Below are 19,701 nucleotides of genomic sequence, written 5' to 3'. Positions count from 1 at the left end.
AGGAAGGAAGGAAGGAAGGAAGGAAGGAAGGAAGGAAGGAAGGAAAGAAAGAAAGAAAGAAAAAAGAAAGAAAGAAAAGAAAAGAAAAACATACCAATAAAATGTTGATTTGTAACATAACATGTAAAGTTTTAGAAAATGGTAGGTTGGGTGTCAATATAGAAGACAAGTAAGGGATAATGCTGGGAAATTTAGAAAATACCTAAAATACTATGCCATTAAATTTATATTTTAAGTAATTTGTATCATTGTTTCCTTGAAAATAAGCAAATTAAAACAAAATAAGCAGCATGATATGATACATACATGAGGTGTATTAAGTTGAGGATATTTATAAAGCAAATTTCTGAGGGAAGAGGAGAAAACTAACACAACTCTTTAGTTTTGTTGATTTTAAGAAGATTAGGGAGAAACTAATTATTGATGAATATGGAAAGGACTGATTTCTTGAAAATCAAGAATGAGGTGATAATAACTTATATAAATGGTACCTGATTGTTGATTAAAAGGAAAAGAAAGATGCCTTAATGACATATTACTTTCTGACCTAAGCATGAAATGAGTACTGATTTTAAAAATTCATCAATATAAGAAACAAAAATACAGATCACATAAAGACTATACTTTCAGAGATCAGATATAGTTTGTCATCAGGGAAAGTTCTCTGGTTGTGTAGAGTACCAGAGACCATGGGGAAGAAACACAGCATTTCCACCTTAATATGAATTTCACTCTTGGCGTTGATTGTCTGTAACTGCAGCTTCCTTTTGAAGAGGGAAAAGAAGGGAATGCAGTCTGAATGGAAAAAATAAAGATTTTTTTTTAAGTTCTAGATTTTAGTTATTACTATTCTTCATGTACATGCATGATGAGTCTATGCATGGGAATGTTAGAATACAACTTTGTGAGATCAGTTCTATCCTTCTACCTTTACTAGGGTTTTCAGTTTCAATTTAAGACCACTGGTTTTGCGCAAGGGTTCCTACCCACTGAGTCTTCTTGGTGGATCCTAAATATAGATGATCTTGAATAAAGGAAGACAAATATTTTGGCTGTGTGCAAACTATTCTTGGCTTAACTATAGAGCCACCAAAGATAAATATGCATGAATATTAAGAAGAAAGAATCTATGATCAGGAGGGAACTCTGCAGAAGAAATGTTTATATGTCAGATATAAAAGTGAGAGTTAAATATGAATGTAGATGATACGGTCCAACAAAAATATAGAATGAAAAAGGATGTAGATTTTAATAAAATCAAAATTAACATTTTTTCTCTCATAGAGAATGTTTTTAGTATTGAGTTCAATATCACTCATCACTCACCATTCAAAGTCATTGTAGTTGTCTTCTTTGCTATCTTCTATGCCTTTTAGTTTTGCATTTTTTCATGTGTATGACCCATTATTATTTAATGTTTATGATTGCATAAAGCTGATTTCTAAATTTATTCCTTAATTTGTAGATATCCAGCTGTCTGAGCTCTGTTTGTTCAAAAGACTATCTTGATTCCACTGTGTCATGTTTTCACCTTTGTCAATATTTTGTTCAAAATTTCCGTTCTGAAAAACATTGAGAGAATAAAAACATAAGTCACGGATTAGTTGAAATGTTTATAAAAGGAACTACATAAAGGATTATTACAAAAAATTTGCAAATGACTTAAAATTTAACAAACAGTATGGAAACCTACAGCTTGATTACAAATGGGCCAAACACTTAAGAGATATCTCCCCAAATAAGGTACAAAGGGGGAAAGTGAGCAAATACACGCTCTTCATATGTCATGGGAGACAAGAAAAATAAAATAAGGAGATGCTATTACAGGCCTATTAGACTGCACTCAAACCAGAACACTTACTTTGAAAAATTCCGAGGAAAATGTGGAGGAACAAGAATTTCCATTCACTGATGGCATAAATGACTGTTAGAAGACAGTTTAGAACTTTCTGAGGAAATTAATCATTTTCTTTCACAATCACCACATTCTGTCCTTTATATTTATCCAAAGAGACGGAAAACTAAGGGAGATTTTCACAACATTGTTTATATCAGGTTTATTTACAATTGCCAACATTTAAAGCAACTAAGATGTCTGTTAGTAGGTGAACAGATTGTCTATAATGCATACAGTCAGTGGTTTATTATTCATCACTAAAAAGAAATTATCTACAAAGCCAGAAAAATATGGAGGAAATTTAAATTTCAATTAGCTAGAAGTCAGTCCAAAAAGGACATATGTAGATATGTGTTGACTGATATTCCTGCAATGTCAGTACTTAGTAGGATGAGGTAATCCTGACATTCTAGAAAAGGAAAAGATTAAAATATTAGGCAGAATATAGGTGGTTAAGCAAGAATGATAAGTAGTAGTACAAAGATGTTTAGGGCTGTGAAACTATTCTATATGGCACTGTATACACCAATGGTGAGCTCTGATGTAAATTCTAAAGTCTTTTAGACTTTGTTTCATAAAATATCAGTAGACATTCATTAGTTGTGACAAATACATCACTCTGGCAAGGGATATTCGTGATAAGAAGTTATTGGTAATGAGAGAAGCTAAACCAGTGTGGGTATAGGGATACATACGAAAACTCTAGCTTCCATTCAGTTGCTATGGCAACCTAAAATCGCCCCAAATGGTGAATTCAATTAAGAGGGTGGCAAGTAGAAATGAAAATGAAGCAACAAACATTAGGAGCTAGAAAGATACCTCAAATAGTAAAGTGTTTTTCTTATAAGCAGGAAGACATGGCTTCAATATCCAAAATACATATTAAAAAACAAAACGAAATAAAGAAAATGGCAGGTTCTGTGCTCTTGTAATCCTAGGGCTGGGGAGGAAGAGGCTTGTGACTCTCTGGTGTTTGATGGCCAGTCAGTCAGCATGCTTTGCAAATCCCAGGTCCGTGAGAGATCTTGTCTCATAAAAGAAATGAAAAGGAATCACACTCAAGGTTGGCCCTTGGCTTCTTCTCTCTGTGTGTGTGTGTGTGTGTGTGTGTGTGTGTGTGTGTGTGTGTGTGTGTGTGCGCACGTGCACATGCATACACACACACACACACCACTGAACTTTAGAGAACTCCAATATTTAGAAGGCCCGCAAGCAAAATAACACCACAAGACTTAAGATATTCAAGTAGGAACCAAGGAATAGCATATTCAAAAAGGAATAAAGTAATGGGATCATTTTAAAATGTGAATATTCCAGGGGCAAAAACCTCAAACAGTTCAAAGCATATCGTTATTTTAAGTGTATCATAGGCTACTACCATAATACCAGCTTTGTAAACTGAAAAGCTATCTTAATTATCAATGAACATGATCATAAAGTAGATAAGTATTAAATATCATAAAATATTGTATGTCAGATCAAACTCCAGAGATGTTCTATTCTGAGTCAAACCGATTATAAACCCACAGTGATTACTTTCCATGTTGTTGGATTACATCATCCTCATGTACCTCTCTTCTCCCCAGGCTACATCTGGGCTACTCTTCCTGTGTTCTCTTATTATCTTGGTAATTATTATGTGACACTAGCTCAGGGAATTTTCTTGAAAAAAAAAATGATTGTCTTCAAATGCTGACAGTGATGTGTGGTTCAGTACTCTTACCCTGAGGTGATGTAATTGTGTAGGAGATCCAGCCTCAAAGCCAAGGACACTGAGACTTACCTGAGTTCAAACTAGGAGGCTGTCTCTGTATACCCAGCATCCTTAAGTTGGAGGCTGAAGCCATGTTGGAGAAGATTGCCACCCGAATACCTTCCTTTCTATTTTTCATTATTGCTCATAAGCTTCCTGAAGCTAAAATTAGACATATTTATCATACTGAATATTTTAAAATACATTAGGCAAATAAAAGACATTTACAGATAAAAATCAAACATCAAGTTCCATGCTACAGGCATTACAATCATTGAAAATTAGACATTTCTGAAAAGTTGTACACCATGAAGTTAAATAATACATGTGCAAGTGATAACTGCATCCAACTATGTGGTACAAAAGGTAAATGTAACGTAAGTCGAAAGAAGAATGAAATTTAAGTAAATACTGACTATTAAAAATAAAACACATAAAAGATATAAAAGATATAATGTATAAAACAAACTTCTCTTAATTATAAGATATTACCAGATCCCCACATAATAGTGTTCCTCAATCAACAGATGGTTCATGCAGAAATAACACTATGTAGGGGAGGATGGCCTTGTCAGACATAGGTGGGAGAGGAGGTCCTTGGTCCTGTGAAGGCTGAACATCCAGTATGGGGGAATTTGAGGGTGGGAAGGTGGGCGTGAGTGGGTGGGTAGGGGCACATCCTCATAGAAGCAGGAGGAGGGGGATGGGATAGGGACTTTCTGGAGGAAATGGGAAAAGGGGATAACATCTGAAATGTAAATATCCAATTTTAAAATGTGATACGGAAAACAAAAACAAAAAAGAAATAACACGAAATGCTATTGAGAATTTAGCAGTACAAAGAACAAAATCTTCTCTCATTGTTGCCTAGAAACCTCTGCACCCAATTTAAAACAACTAGAAAATGTATTTGATGGACATGATTCAATTATCCAGAGTGACATGCAAAATTACAATAGGAATTGCATCATATTTCAAAGAATTTCTTTCAGTCAAATTTCATTATAGTTCCAGTTTTCCAGAGAAGGTCACAAATACACAAATAACAATTTGCAAGTAAAACCATATTGAACAGTATAAGGAAAGTCAATGCTCCTCTAAACAACAGAATGTCCCAAGTCTTAATAGTTAGATAGTAAGCAATTTTTTTTAAAGTCTAAATATCCAAATGTGTCAGAGGAGTACTGCTCTTGGAATTACATCTTTTCTTCTACATTTATGAGGGGTTATTACTATGTTTGATGGGTTTATACTGAAATATTTAAAAATGAAAGTGGTGTGTCTTGAAAAAATTATAATATAATTTTCATACAAAAATATACAAAGGTCCATACATATGCAATGTGTGTTTCTACAAGATTACTCTCTTCTAAACTTTATCCTAGAATAGGAAGATACACTCTACAAAAGGAAATATGGCTGGATTAAAAGCTGTGCATCTGAGTCAAATAGGTCAAATGGCTCTGGACCACTTGACCCTAACATGAGCTTCTAACCAGCATTAGATGCTATTTCCATGAGAAATCTTGATAACATAATTTTCTAGGCCATGAACATATATAAAATCAAAATTACAATCTGCCATAAATTGCTTATTAAAGTCTGTAGTTCATTCTGGAAAAAGTGAATTATGGCTGGTTTCTGACCCAACGTTTTAATTTATAGCCTGATATATTTAAAAATAGGTTACCTCAAATGCAATTCATAGTGCCTATTACCCAGCCATGTAATTCATCTACATATTCATGCTTTGTGAGTTTTTCTATTAATGTTTTAAGCCTTGTTAGAATTTAAGAACTTGTTTTGTATTTTTAAACTTTACTATGAACAAGTTTCTGAAAGTTTTGTAAGCCTCATGTTGCCATCAATAAATTTAAACATGACCCCATCTTGTGTTATGTGTATTTCCCTATACACATAGTTACCAAAACTGTTGTCTGCAATCCCTTTGAGTTAAAGTAAATCTAAAAAAATTGTATTGTTTGCTTAAAATCCTTTGGGATATATCTCTACAGGACAAGGGTTGAATTTAACAAAAGCCTAATAGTATCATCACTAAAATAATCCTTAATTTTCCTATCATCTTGAGATAGGTGCCCTATCAATCTACATTTTGGTCTAACATTTGCATGCAAGACTAAAGTTTCTCCAAGAATGGTTTTAAATGAATACTAAAACTTGGAATATCTTCATTATACTAACCACAAAATATGTACTCTAATCGTTATGGATTCCACACTTTGAGCCCTGGGTTGCTGAATGTACATGATTAACATGCTATAATATGGAGATGCTTTTGTTGCTAATGAATTCCAATGTCACTCAACAAAATACACTTCACAATTTCACATCTTTGAAGTTTACAGAAATCTGCATTTGCAGTAGAGCTTGCACTTGAAATACTGCTTTGAAATTTGTAAGCATATTTAACTCTATGAGTCAGCCAACATGAGCAAGTATATGGAAAGCACTTGCAATGTGATTACTCTGCACTTGTTACTTACAGTGCTTTTATTGATGCCAAATTTGATCAATATTGATAAGTATGTCATCCTCAATAGCTATATTCTTACTAACTTTGTTTTCTACTTTTGTCAATATCTCCTAGTGCCATAGCTGTGATGGCCACCCAAATCCCTCCTCTGAAAAAAAAGAGCTTCAGAGTGACTGTAGACTTCTTAGCTGCCATCTCCTCCAGATACCAGATCTGAGTTATTTACACGTAATAAATGATCTGCATGGTAATGTTGAGGCCCAGCTTCTTTATTCTGATCTGGAAACAGCTCTAAGAATCACATCATTGCAGCAATTTTACTCTAAGTAGGTTAAGGCTTATGGAAAGAAGGTCTTAGGTATCCACATTCACTGTTAACCAAATTAGCTTCTTCCCCCTTTCCTACAGCTGCTGATCTAGGAGGACTCCTAAACAAACCTGGTGACCCAGGCCTGTGTCTGCTTCTGGAAACCCTGAACAGTGGCTGCTGATGTCAGGAGCTGCCAAAGCAAACAAAAACATGTAGCTACAAGAATGGTACTTCATCAACTGCCACCCAGCTTACAATGGGGACCACTGTCTGTGTGGGAGAAGGCAGAAGGAACCTGGAAAGCCTCTAAATCAGTAATCCAACTTTTAAGCCTCACAGATGTTAAACTACAATAATGTCCTTCTCAGTAGAAAAGAATGCTTCTGTAGATGAAATAGATCCAACATTGTTGAAATCATGAGGAAACTTAACAATAAAAACAATTAAGTCCAGAGGTAACATGATATCTTAGAGGAAAAAAAATATTTTCTTTGGAAGTTAAGAACAGTTAATCATCAATTTAATGGCATATTTGAAAGAAAGGGGGACACAGAAAGCTACAGTTAAAATGGCAGAAAAAGATGAGAATCAGACATAGATTAAAATTTTAAAGTATTCAAAACTCAGAAGAGCTTAAGTTCATAGCCAAACAAGGCATTTATGTAGAGTTTGGAACACAATTAAGAAAGAAAATAATTCTCAATTCTTGAATCTTAGGATTCCACTGACACTCCTGAGTTAGGAAAGTTTTGTTTTGTCCTCAAGTGAGGAAAATTCAAAGGTGTGACTACTGAGGAACTGCAGCTTTCCTCTCTGGACTACTAGGAAAATAACTAGGATTGGTCTACAACTTATTTGGGGACTCCTGGGCCTGATGATAGAGCAGTCCCTCATGAAGCTGAAGACCTAGCCAGTGGTGTGATAATGGATCCAATAAGGAAGAGTTAAAGACTTGTGAGAACTTTCACGAGGTACAGGATTTAACAGTGTCTAGGATTCCAAGCACTGTGGCAACCAGACTAGCAAGATGGCTCCTAGGAACGTGTAAAAGTAATCTCAGGCAGTCACACTGAGTAGAAAATGCCAGAAGTTCCATGAGAGGTGATGAGAGAAGGCAAAAAATGAGTTAGGCTGGGATAAGTATAAATTTTAAATTGACAGCTAGAGTATGTATTGTTTACATGGGTGTAAGTAAATGGGCTACATTCACATATGGTGATATGGGGAACACTATCTTCATTAACAAAATAGTAGAAACTCTTCTCGGCAAGCAAAGACGTCTGATAGGCTATGTCTTTACTCAATGAGATTCCATAACAGGTGCCGGGTAGAAGAGAGGTGATTATTCACCAGAAGCAAGATGTCCAAAATAAGCACAATTCATGTAATTCTCAAGGATTCTCTCTCTCTTTTCTCTGAATTTCCAAGTACATATAAGTTACTTTTCTGTTGGACCTCTTTAGTTTTAAATATTTACTCTCTATTAAACAACACTGCTACTTGTGCTTGTTTTCTAGTTAGTTTATCAGTACTTATCAACACTGCTATTCTGCTGTTAACCATCTTCATGAGATTTAGTTGTATTTTTCTAGTTGATAGTATCTATCACTTTATAATTAAAGTTCTCAATTTTTTTATGTCTTTAAAAATTATTCAGCAGAGTTCTTTTAAGTAGTGTACCTGATTGTACTGTGATCTAGTTCCTTGGATTCATTTTGGCTCTCATTTCTTGTTTATTTTTTTTCTTGTTTTCTCACTGTTACTGATCTCTGTTGGCTAATGTGCATCATTTGAATAATATGAGGCCCAGGATGCCATTATATTCCTCCAGAAAGCATACATATTCGCTTCTTGCAGAGGGTGGAATGCTAACAATTCTTGATCACCTATATGTAATTATTATGATTAATAACACTGAATCTCAATTTCAGTCCATCAAAGTTCAGCCTATTTTTCTGGGCACTCTTAATATCTTGGAAGTAGATCCTAACACATGACTTAGGTTACCAAGACTTAACCTAATTAGCAGACACTAAATTTTATCTTTTGTTTCTATAGTAATGAAACATTCTCATAAGATATTTGACATGTCATAGCCATTATTCACCATTTTAAGAATCAGCAACCATCGACTACCTATGATTCCTTATCCAGGGCTGAGGCCTTGTGTAATTTTCTCATCCATGTTGTCATGCCAACTGAAGTTGTTATTTTTCAAGTTTTATTTAGGAAATCATGCTGTTAAGATTTCTTAGGTATAGCAGCCCTGTCATATAAATTCTCTTATGAATGTTTACTTATAGAATAGAGTGGTCACTGTTTACTATTCCCCTCCAGATACTTTAGTTCATTAAATTTTGAAACAGTTCTTTTATAACAGTCATTGTGTATAGTCAAGAATGTGTAGTCATTGTGCTTGTTTCTCTATTTTTTAAAAAATTACATTTATAGACTATTTTGATATTTAACTGTAAAATATATTTATATATTATATAATGTATATAATGTACAAATCATTTTGCTGCAAGGTTTTAATCATTGAGGGCACAACATCTATTTACATATTGAACAAAAACTAATTGATAACTGTTTTGCAAAAAAATATAGTCCAGATCTTAGCTATAAGCTAGTAAACTAGAAGGTTTGTGTGTACCCACACACTATTAAAGAATATTCTACTTACTTTTGTACTACTGATACATCATTTGTGGCTTTAGGTTAAAGCCTCTGCAATAACATAAACGGGCTCTTTGTGGTTGGTTTTTGTTTGTTTGTTTCTATCAAGTTATAGAAATTGTCCTGAAATATTTGGAGTTGATTTTCCTGAAAACTCAGAAATCTGGCTCAAGGATATAAGGAAATATTAGTTTTGATTTTCTAAGGCACTGGTTCTCAATCTTCCTAAAGCTGTAACCCTTTAATACAGTTGTGGTGGCATTCAACCATAAAACTACTTTGTTACTACTTCATAACTATAATTTTGATACTGCTATAAATTGTAATGTAAATATCTGATATGCAGGATATCTGATATGTGAGCCCTTTGATAAGATTATTCAACCCCAAAAGGAGTTGCAACCCACGGGTAGAGAACCACTGCTTTAAGGCATATACATACATAATAGTCAAGATACTGAATACAAACCAAAGTGAGTGTATTTATGAAAAGATTTCAAAGCTATCTACACAGAAAAGTGGATATCTGAAAGTAAACTCTACTGTTTTAGCTAATCAGAAAAATATGCATGCTGTATAATCTTTTACTTGGTTCCCTCAATGCCACATGTACTCAGTATGTAACTAGACAAAATAGTGAAGCATTTAGGTACATGGCAAGACATGCTTGCTGACAGGAGCCTGATATTGCTTTCTCCTGAGAGGCTCTCCCAGAGCCTGACCAATACAAATGCAGATGCTCACAACCAACCTTTGGACTGAGCACAGAGTCCCCAATATAGGAGTTAGGGGGAAGGACTGAAGGAGCTGAAGGGATTTACAACCCCATTGGAAGAGCAACAATATCAACCAACCAGACCCCCCCAGAGCTCCAAGGAACTAAACCACCAACCAAAGAGTACACATGGAGGGACCCATGGTTCCAGCTGCATATGTAGCAGAAGATGACCTTATCTGGCATCAATGGGAGGGGAGCCCCTTGGTCCTGTGAAGGCTAGATGCCCCAGTGTAGGAGAATGCTAGGGTGGTTAGGCAGGAGTGGCTGGGTGGGGGGAACACCTTCATAGAAGCAAGGGGAGGCAAGATGAAATAGGAAATTTGCAGAAGGGAAACGAGGAAAGAAGATAACATTTGAAATGTAAATAGATAAAAATATCCAATAAAAAAAGATTTCTTAGATCAATACCAGTTTGCCAAAAATAACATGCTAATGATCCCGAATTACAACTGAAATCATGTTGAGTCACTGATAACTCAGAGAGGATGCATTTTAAGTAGGAAGAAAATAGTGAAAAGCCCATTACAGTTTCCCCATCATCAGCTGGTAAATAGAGAAGTGCAACCAACAAGAGAAGGAAGAACATGGCTCTTGGCTAGTACAGCTACTACAAGAGAATAGTTCTGCTCTCAAGCTACCAACTTAGTTCTGAAGATAATGAAACCTGCTTCACCACAGACATCAGAACCGTGGTGAAGTGAATATGTAGTTCAAAATATTCAACCTTATCTCTAACTGAAGCTATATATAAAGTGAGTTAAGCAACAGAATGGTATAAAAGCAATAAAATAAAATAAAATAAAATAAAATAAAATAAAATAAAATAAAATAAAAAAGAGCAAAAGGAAAATTAACTACACAAAGCCATGTTAGTATGCAAAATAGTCCCCATGGAAAAAATAAGCTGTTGTCAACTTTTAGAGTCCTGAGACTTTGGAAGTAGCTTTGCATTGCACTAACTAGTGATAAAATTATAGAAGGAGAACATACTATTTTGTTTGAGAAATGAAAACCATATAACTTAGAGAATAAGCTTAACTAAAGCCAGAGTTGGAAACTCAGGAAAAAAATATCTAATGATGGCTTTCAGCAATGTTCCTATGACAGGCACTGTGCCAACTTCACCTAAATAAGTCCATTGTTGAAGTCAAGTAGAAAACAAATCAATAAATAATGTTGTATGTACCGTGAAAATATTATTGTCTGTGCAGGAAGCTCTTCATCTTCTCTGGTTGTATCTAACAAGAAGCCTATCCTTTAGGATGCATCTTCTTTCTGTCAGTCACAGAAGGTCATTGATAACATGCAGATCTCAGAAAATCATGTGATATTGAGATGCGTCCTACAGATTCTCTCAAACATGACCTTAGGCGGTCTTTCATAAATACTGCATGAGTTAGGATTATATTCAGCCGAACAAAGAGGAAAACCAAACCTTATCAGATCAAGTTAAGGTGTTTTTATCAAGTAAGCAATCATGAGCAACACAATGAAGGGCAGTTTCTCAGTGTCAGCAAGGATCCAGGCACCAAGGACACGGGCACCAAGAATCTTGGCAACAAGGGTGCGGGCAAAGAGGACCCAGGCATTTCCCACTTAATTGTGGAACTTTCCCCACATATCTCATCTATCATATTCAAAAAGGATGAAAAGATAAATATGAAAGAATGAAGGAATAAACAGCTTTATGTTCTTTTGTAGGAATCCCAAATCTCACTAAACTATATTATATCACAATGCTTCTTCTATGACATTAGGTGCATAATCTACATGACTTACCATGAGAATCAAGAAAGTTTCAGAAGGTGCACATTTTAAATAAAGTATAATGCTCACTGAGAGTAAAACCGTCCTAGTGAGAAACAGTGTATACATTTTGGCAGCCAGCATATATATATATATATATATATATATATATATATATCACACTCTTGCTGTCCAAGTAAATAAGGTTCTGGAAGATTGTTATATTTTACCCACAACATATAATTCGCTTAAGTTCTATAGTCACTTAAGGAAAGCCAAGTGTATCATGTACATATAAACAGAATAAATCATACCAAGATCTGGGTCTCATGCTTAGTTAACCCACTCATGGCCAGGTCCACCTTAAGAAAGAAAAGTTGCCTATAAGGCAATAGCCTTTCTCAGTAGCAAGCATGCATTCACTTAAACTCATTTCCAGAAGGAAATGTGATAAGATGTTCAGTAAATAATGTGTTTATCACAAAATGTATTATTTATATCACATGTACGTTTGATACATATAAAAATGTGTGGTAAATATTAAATGGGAACACACCCAGTCTTTAAATATGGTATATTTGTCAAGATAGGTCTTTCTTGCATACAACTTGATTGATATAAAATATATCAATAAACACTATGAAAATTATGGGAAAATCCATGAAATATGTATGTACTTGCTAGTGGTGGAAACTAAATAATGGTATGAGCAGAACAACGTAATGAAAGTTGGAACCCTAGACTGACAATTGGTTATACTCAAGCTGCCTGATCTTCTGTTAACAAAATGTGCCATAGAGAGTTATAAAAAGATTAGATGCAATAATACACACACACACACACACACGGCAAATAATAGGCATATATATATATATATATATATATATACATCATATATATATGCCTGTTTAATAATGTAAAAATAAGCAAAATGAAGTAAGAAGAGTTTATGTGTGGTACCTTCTAGTTCTGCAGTTCCCACAATCTACAAATAAAACTGACATTTTTGTGCAAACAAAACTTATATAGCTGACTGTGTATGAAGTGGAAATAAGCATGTCAGTAAAACATTCGTTAAATTTGCCAGTCAGAACAGTGAAGAGAGAAGATAAACATTCTGACATAAAACTGATGATTATTCAAAAAATTGGTGATCTTTTGTTCCTTTGTTCATTTCAGGAATAAAATATAGAGATCTATTTCAAAAAGTAGCAGACAAGCAAATTTCAATACTATTCTAATGTGGAGGTCATAAACCCCTTAAGTGAAAGTACACACTCTAGCGTGAAATCAAAACTGAAAACCACTAAAAATAAAACCTTTTTTTAAATTAATCCATTGATCTACTTCAATTAGTACATATGTGTTGTAGTAATTATTTAAATTGGCCTCTGCTCAAGCCTATTATCTAAGCTGTAGCAGCTCTGCCTAGCCCAGCCGCCATGTTTCTAGGCCGGAGGCCACGTGCGTGCTGCAGCTAGAAATGGCCAAGTAGAAACACCAGCTCTCCCACCCATGAGATGTCAGCATGGGAGATGGCTCAATCTCCCACACTGTCTCTGTGAGGCTGGACATTGCCCAGGCCATCCTGCCATCCACGCGGACATAAAGAAAGATGAGACTCTAATGCTTAAAGATTAATCAAAGGCTTATATATTTGACAATGATCAGTAACAAGATACCCACACAACCAAATACCCAACCTAGATATACCAACTACCTTTGACTGCTACAGACACGTGAACATCCACCTCCATCTCCTCTCTCTCTCTCATTCCCCTCTCCCAGCTCCTAGCTCCTCCTCTTCCTTTTCCTCCTCTCCTCCTCACTACTCCTCTTCCTCTTCCTCTCCTAACTCCTCCCACCTTAGCTCCTCCTACATATATGTCTATATTATGTTTGATTTTATTTTCATTTGTATGTGTGTGCACATGCACGGAAGGGCAGAAGACTGCAGAGTTTAGAAGAAAGCATCAGATCCCCTGGAGCTGGAGTAACTGCTGGTGGCTGTGAGCCACCAGACATCATTACTAGGATCCAAACTTGAGTCTTCTCGATGAACAAGAACTCCTCTTGATCACTGAGCTATTTATTCAGCTCCTAAGACTACTTTATTAGTAATATTTAGGAAGATTGTCAGATTATTGAAAGGTACAAAGCTATCAGGTAAATCTCTCATAGTTCTTCTCTTATGAGCATTATTCTGTGGTTCCTTTGGCGCTTAACGATATAAAGGAAAAGTCATTTCTTTAGTTTGTTAATAGATGTATTCAAGGAAATAGTTTGTTTTAAAGCCCTGTACCATGGCTGACTTTCCCTTTGGAGGCTTTTGTGCTTTTTTATAGCCTAACATCATTTTGTTCCACAGATTTCAGGAAATATTTAACACTTTGAGGGAAAAAATGACATATACCCTATATATTGTAGCACATATATTTGCGTCTTCTATTAAACATGAATGGAAATAAGCTTCTTTTTCAAAAAAATCAAGACTATTCTTTGTGTTAACAGGAGTATGGGAAACTAGACAATAGAAAATTTCTAAGAAGAAATTTCAGGATATCCTTGATAATCTATACATTTTTAGTATGAATATTTGCTTAAGTGCAGACACAATTCTTTACACTCAACTGAATTAATTATGTCACTTCCTGTATCTAAAACTTTGTTATGAATTGTTTTGCTAACTGGCCTGATAGATTTGAAGCTCATATTTGGTCCATTTTTTTAGAATTTTAAATATGAATAATGTGTTTTTAGCATTCATTCTTCCTCCTTCCAAATCCTTCCATGTTCCCTTACACCTTCCCATATACATGCTTTTTTATTCTTCAAGTATACATATAGTATAATATAGTATATATATATATATATATATATATATATATATATATATATGCATTCTGTTGAATCCATTTGATGTTGCTCATGAATATGTCTGATTAAGGCTGCCATTTGATATTGGATAACTAGGTAGAATGCTCATTCCTGGATAAAACTGGTTCTTCTCTCAGCAGTCATTAATTACATGTAGCTCTTCCTTTTGTGAGGGTCCTTCTGAAAATTCTGCCAACAGCACTGGCATGTAAGCTGGTTTTGATACTGGTTAGGTTTAGTTTATATGATATTATTGAGATTTCATGGTACAGCCCCCCCCATACACACACACACACACACACACACACACGTATATTTTTATATATGGCAGCAGATACCCTAGTGTTCTGGCTCTTAAAATATTATTTCTGTCTCTTTTCCTGTCATATTCCCTGAGTTTTGAGTATAAAGACTGTATCATAAAAGTATCAACTGAAGTTGAAAATCCCACCGTCGGTTGTTCTCTGCAGTTTGACCAGTTGCGATTTTCTGTAATGGTCTCTGTCTACTGTCAAAAGCATTTGCTTCTTTAGAATAGGGATGAGAGCGATACTTATTTGGGGGAACAAGGAAAAGCATCTAGAATACAGTTAGAAATTATACTTGTTCAGGAAAGTGGCAATTGTAAACTTTCTTTTGTTGTATGTGGCCTTACCATTGATAGGTAACTACCTAAGTTTACAGTACCAGGATATAAACTTCCTCCTATTGAGCAGGTCTTAAGTTTAATTAGACATCAAAGTTGTCCCCAAGATATAAGTACCATTATAGTATCTTTGGGGCTGTCTTGCCATGATGGCAAATGTGGCAGTCATTACAGCTGGATATAGATATATATAGAGAGAGACAGATGGCTTTTCTTTTTTGGGAGATGCATATAAAATTCTGGAACTTCGAAAACTTGTCTTCAGAGAGGAGGCTTACATGTCAGATTCAGCCAATGTTCTCCAAGCTCTGTGTCAAAGTATATAGCATACTCAGCAGTAGGGACTTACCTTCAATATAATCAATCACGAGCAAAGACAACAAGCTATATTTCTTTGAAGTTTTAACAAGGATAAACTATTTTAAGTCAAATTAGAATAAAGTATAAATATCTTTAAATTTTTGAAAATTTGGCTATTAGTTATATTGAACATGTTGAGATAATCTTTCAAATTCAGTACAGACTTTAGATAAGGCCTTATTCATATGCCTTGAACAGGCTGATGGTTTTAATAGGTTTTGTCAAATATGTTGATAACTTCTCAATATAATCATTTCTTATAATTTATATGTCATATCAAACTTATACAAACAGAGAGAGTTTTAAACAACTTTCAGAGAAGTATTAGTAGATATGAAGTTCCTTAGGAATAGAACAATAATTTCAATAAAATATATCATTTTTATCAACAAACTCAGTAAAGAATCACCAAAATTTTCCAAAAGTGAAAATAAAATCAGAATCAATATCAATATTTAATTAAAACTGCACTTGAGCTACCCTGGATGAGAGACTAGTATTATCTACAAAAGTAACATTATATATTAATCATGGTTAACTCAGTCAAGTTCACATTTTATTAAGCACTTTTATCCATAAGAATTGTTTTTAAAAAGTCAATTTTTAATCAAAGAACTTCTTTGGAGAGGGATCAGAAAGAGTTTAAGATCAGGCAGATGAGGAAGGAAGCTGTAAAATGCTCTAGACATAACATAACTGTTGCATACAGAAAATGACAGCAGCTATAGCTGCCTTCATGAGACCTGAACAACATCGTGTTAGACAAAATGTCTTTACACAAGGAGGAGGAAAAGGAATCTTGGAGGCCTGCAGCTATCAGGTTCACCACAATGAGTCCTGCTCTGTATCCTGTACTCTATTCCCTGGGTCAACACTCTGCCCTAAAGGCCTCCCACCACATGGGACAACCAGGTGAGATCTCCACATCCCGATACCCTGACTGCTGGGTCCCTGTGCAAGCCCAGCAGCCATGAGGTCTGTCCAGTCCCCTTTGCACTGCATCTTCTGGTCCACCCCTCTACCTGCAATCTTCGATGTCTGCAGCAATCAGAGACTACCAGCTCTGCCTACCTCCCTAGAGCCTTGTTGCCACTGGAATAATCAGCTTTCTCTGGAATACTAGAGGCCTGCTGCAATCAGGGACTACCAGGCCTTCTGACACCAGGTACAACTAGATGGATAGAGGCCAGCAAATAACAAAATCAACAATAGCCAAAGCAATATGGAACCACCAGAACCCAGCTATCCTTTACAGCAAACACTGGATATCTTAACACTCTTGAAGCACAATAAAATGGCTTTCAATTTAATCTTATGAAGATGATAGAGGCCTTTAAAAAAGGAATAAAGAAATACAAAGAAATACATGAAAATACAAACAGGCTAAAGAAATGAATAAAATGGTACAATACCTAAAAATGGAAATAGAAGCAATGAAGAAAAGACAAACTGAGGGATACTTGGAGACTGAAAATATAGGAAAGAACAGGAACTACAGATGCAAGCATCACCAACAGAATAAAAGAGATAGAAGAGACAATCTCAGGCTTAGAAGACTCAATAGAAGAAATTGATATATTTGTTAAAGAAAATGCTAAATGTGAAAAAATTCTACCACAAAACATCCAGGAAATTTGGGACACTATGGAAATACCAAACCTAAGAATACTAGGAATAGAAGAATAAAACAATTCACAGCTCAAAATCCCAGAAAATATCTTCAACAAAATCATAAAAGAAAATATCCATAACCTAAAGAAAGAGAAGCCTCCAAATGTAAAAGAAGGTTACAGAACACCAAATATATTGAACCAGAAAATTTTCTCAAAATATAATAATCAAAACACTAAACGTACAGAAGGAATGAATAGTAAGAGCTGCAAGGAGAAAAGGCATATATATATATATATATATATATATATATATATATATGACCAACCAGAATTATACTGACTTCTAAACAGAGACTATAAAAGCCATAAGTGCCTGGCAGTTATAATCAGACACTGAGAGACCACAGATGTCAACCCATACTAGTATACCCAGAAAAACTTTCAATAACCATTTATGGAGAAAATAATATATTCCATGACAAAACCAAACAATATCTTTCTTCTAATCCAGCTCTACAAACAATACTAGAAGGAAAACTCCAACACTAGAGGTATAACTACACCCTCCAAACCCAAAACAAATAAATAAATAATTTGACACCAGCAAAACCAAAAGATAAAAAGCAAACATATGTGCATGTGTGCGCGTGCACACACACACACACACACACATTACCACTAACATCAAAATAACAGGAATTAACAAACATTGGTCCTTAATATCCCTCAACATCAGTGGACTCAATTTCCCAATTAAAAGACAAAGGCTTACAAAGTGGATGCATAAACAGGATCCATCATCCTGCTATATACAAGAAACATACCTAACCAACAATGATAGATTCTACCTCAGGGTAAAGGGCTGGAAACAGATTATCCAAGAAATATGACCCCCCCAAAAAAGTAGCCACTCTAATATCTAATAAAATAGTCTTTCATCTAAAAGTAAACACAAGAGATGGGGAAAGACATTTTATTCTCATCAAAGGAAATTCCCCAAATGCAAAGTCACTCACATTTGTAAAAGAAACATTACTAAAGCTTAAATCATACACTGAACCCAATATATTAATAGTAGGACCCACTCAACACCAATAGACACCAATCAACAACCCACTCTCACCAATGGACAGGTCATCAAAACAGAAAGTAAACAGAGAAATAATGTAACAGATATTTTGAATCAAATGGACCTAACAGATGGGTATCTTTAGAACATTTCAACCAAACACAAAAAAAATATATTTTTTTCTCAGCACTTAACAGAACCTTTACCAAAATTGATGATATAGCTTGTCACAAAGCAAGTCTCAACAAGTACAAGAAAATTGAAATAACCTCTTGCATCTTCTCAGATTACCATGGATTAAAGTCAGACTTCAACAACAGAAACAACAGAAAGGCTACAGACTTTTGGCAACTGACAACTCTCTATTCAATGACCACTGTCTCAAAGAAGAAATTAAAAAAAAAAAAAGAAATTCAATGAAAATGAAGGTATCACAAACCCAAACATATGGGACATCATGTAAGCAGTGCTAAGAGGGAAGTTCATAGCACTAAATGCCTTCATAAAGGAATTAGAGAGATCTCATACTAGCAACTTAACAGCATACCTGAAAGCTCTAGAACAAAAAGAAGCTAACACATCCAAAGAGAATAGACAGTAAGAAATAATCAAACTCAGGGCTTAAATTAATCAATTAGAAAAAAGGAAACAATATTAAAAACTCAATGAAACCAATAGCTGGTTCTCTGAGAAAATCAAGATTGGCAAACCCCTAGCCAAACTAACTAAAAGGTGCATAGATAGTATGCAAATTAACAAAATCATAAGTGAAAGGGGAAACATAACAATAGGCATTGAGGAAATCCAAAGAATCATTAGATCTTACTTCAAAAGCCTGTACTCTAAAAATTAGAAAGTGTAAATGAAATGGACAATTTTCTGGATAGATTCCACTTAACAATTTAAACCAAGAAAAAGAAAGCTACCTAAAAGGTTCTATAATTCCTAAGGAAATAGTAGCAATCATTAAAAGTCTTCCAACCACAAAAGCCCTAGGACAGATGGTTTTAGCAAAGAACTCTACCAGACTATCACAAGAGTTATACCAATACTTCTCAAACTATTCCACAAAATGCAAACAAAAGGAACATTGCCAAACTCATTCTATGAAGCCACAGACACCCAGATACCAAAACTACACAAAGACCCAACAAAGAAAGAGAATTTCAAACCCATTTCCCTTATAAACATTGGTGCAAAAGACTCAATAAAATACTTGCAAACTGAACCCAAGAACATATCAAAAACATCATCCACCATGATCAAGTATGTTTTATGGCAGGGAAGCAGGAGTAATTCAGTATGTAAAAATCCATCAACATAATTGACCATATAAACAAACTGGAACAAAAAAAAAACAGAATCATCTTATTAGATACTTGAAAAAAGTCTCTGACAAAATAAAATACCACTTTGTGTTAAAAGGCTTAGAAGAGATCAGGGATACAAGGCCCATACATACTTAAACACAATAAAGATAAT

General features: G+C 34.9%; 1 pseudogene; it reads left to right on the top strand.

Moving 5' to 3' along the window:
* Positions 1-614: 614 nt before the first annotated feature.
* On the top strand, positions 615-804 carry LOC114634251 (annotated as a pseudogene).
* Positions 805-19,701: the final 18,897 nt, after the last annotated feature.

This window comes from Grammomys surdaster, unplaced genomic scaffold (genome assembly GCF_004785775.1).
Source record: "Grammomys surdaster isolate TR1022 unplaced genomic scaffold, NIH_TR_1.0 98, whole genome shotgun sequence".
Lineage (NCBI taxonomy): Eukaryota > Metazoa > Chordata > Mammalia > Rodentia > Muridae > Grammomys > Grammomys surdaster.
The sequence above is the reverse complement of the archived record's forward strand: the minus strand, read 5'-3'. Positions and strand labels throughout refer to the sequence as shown.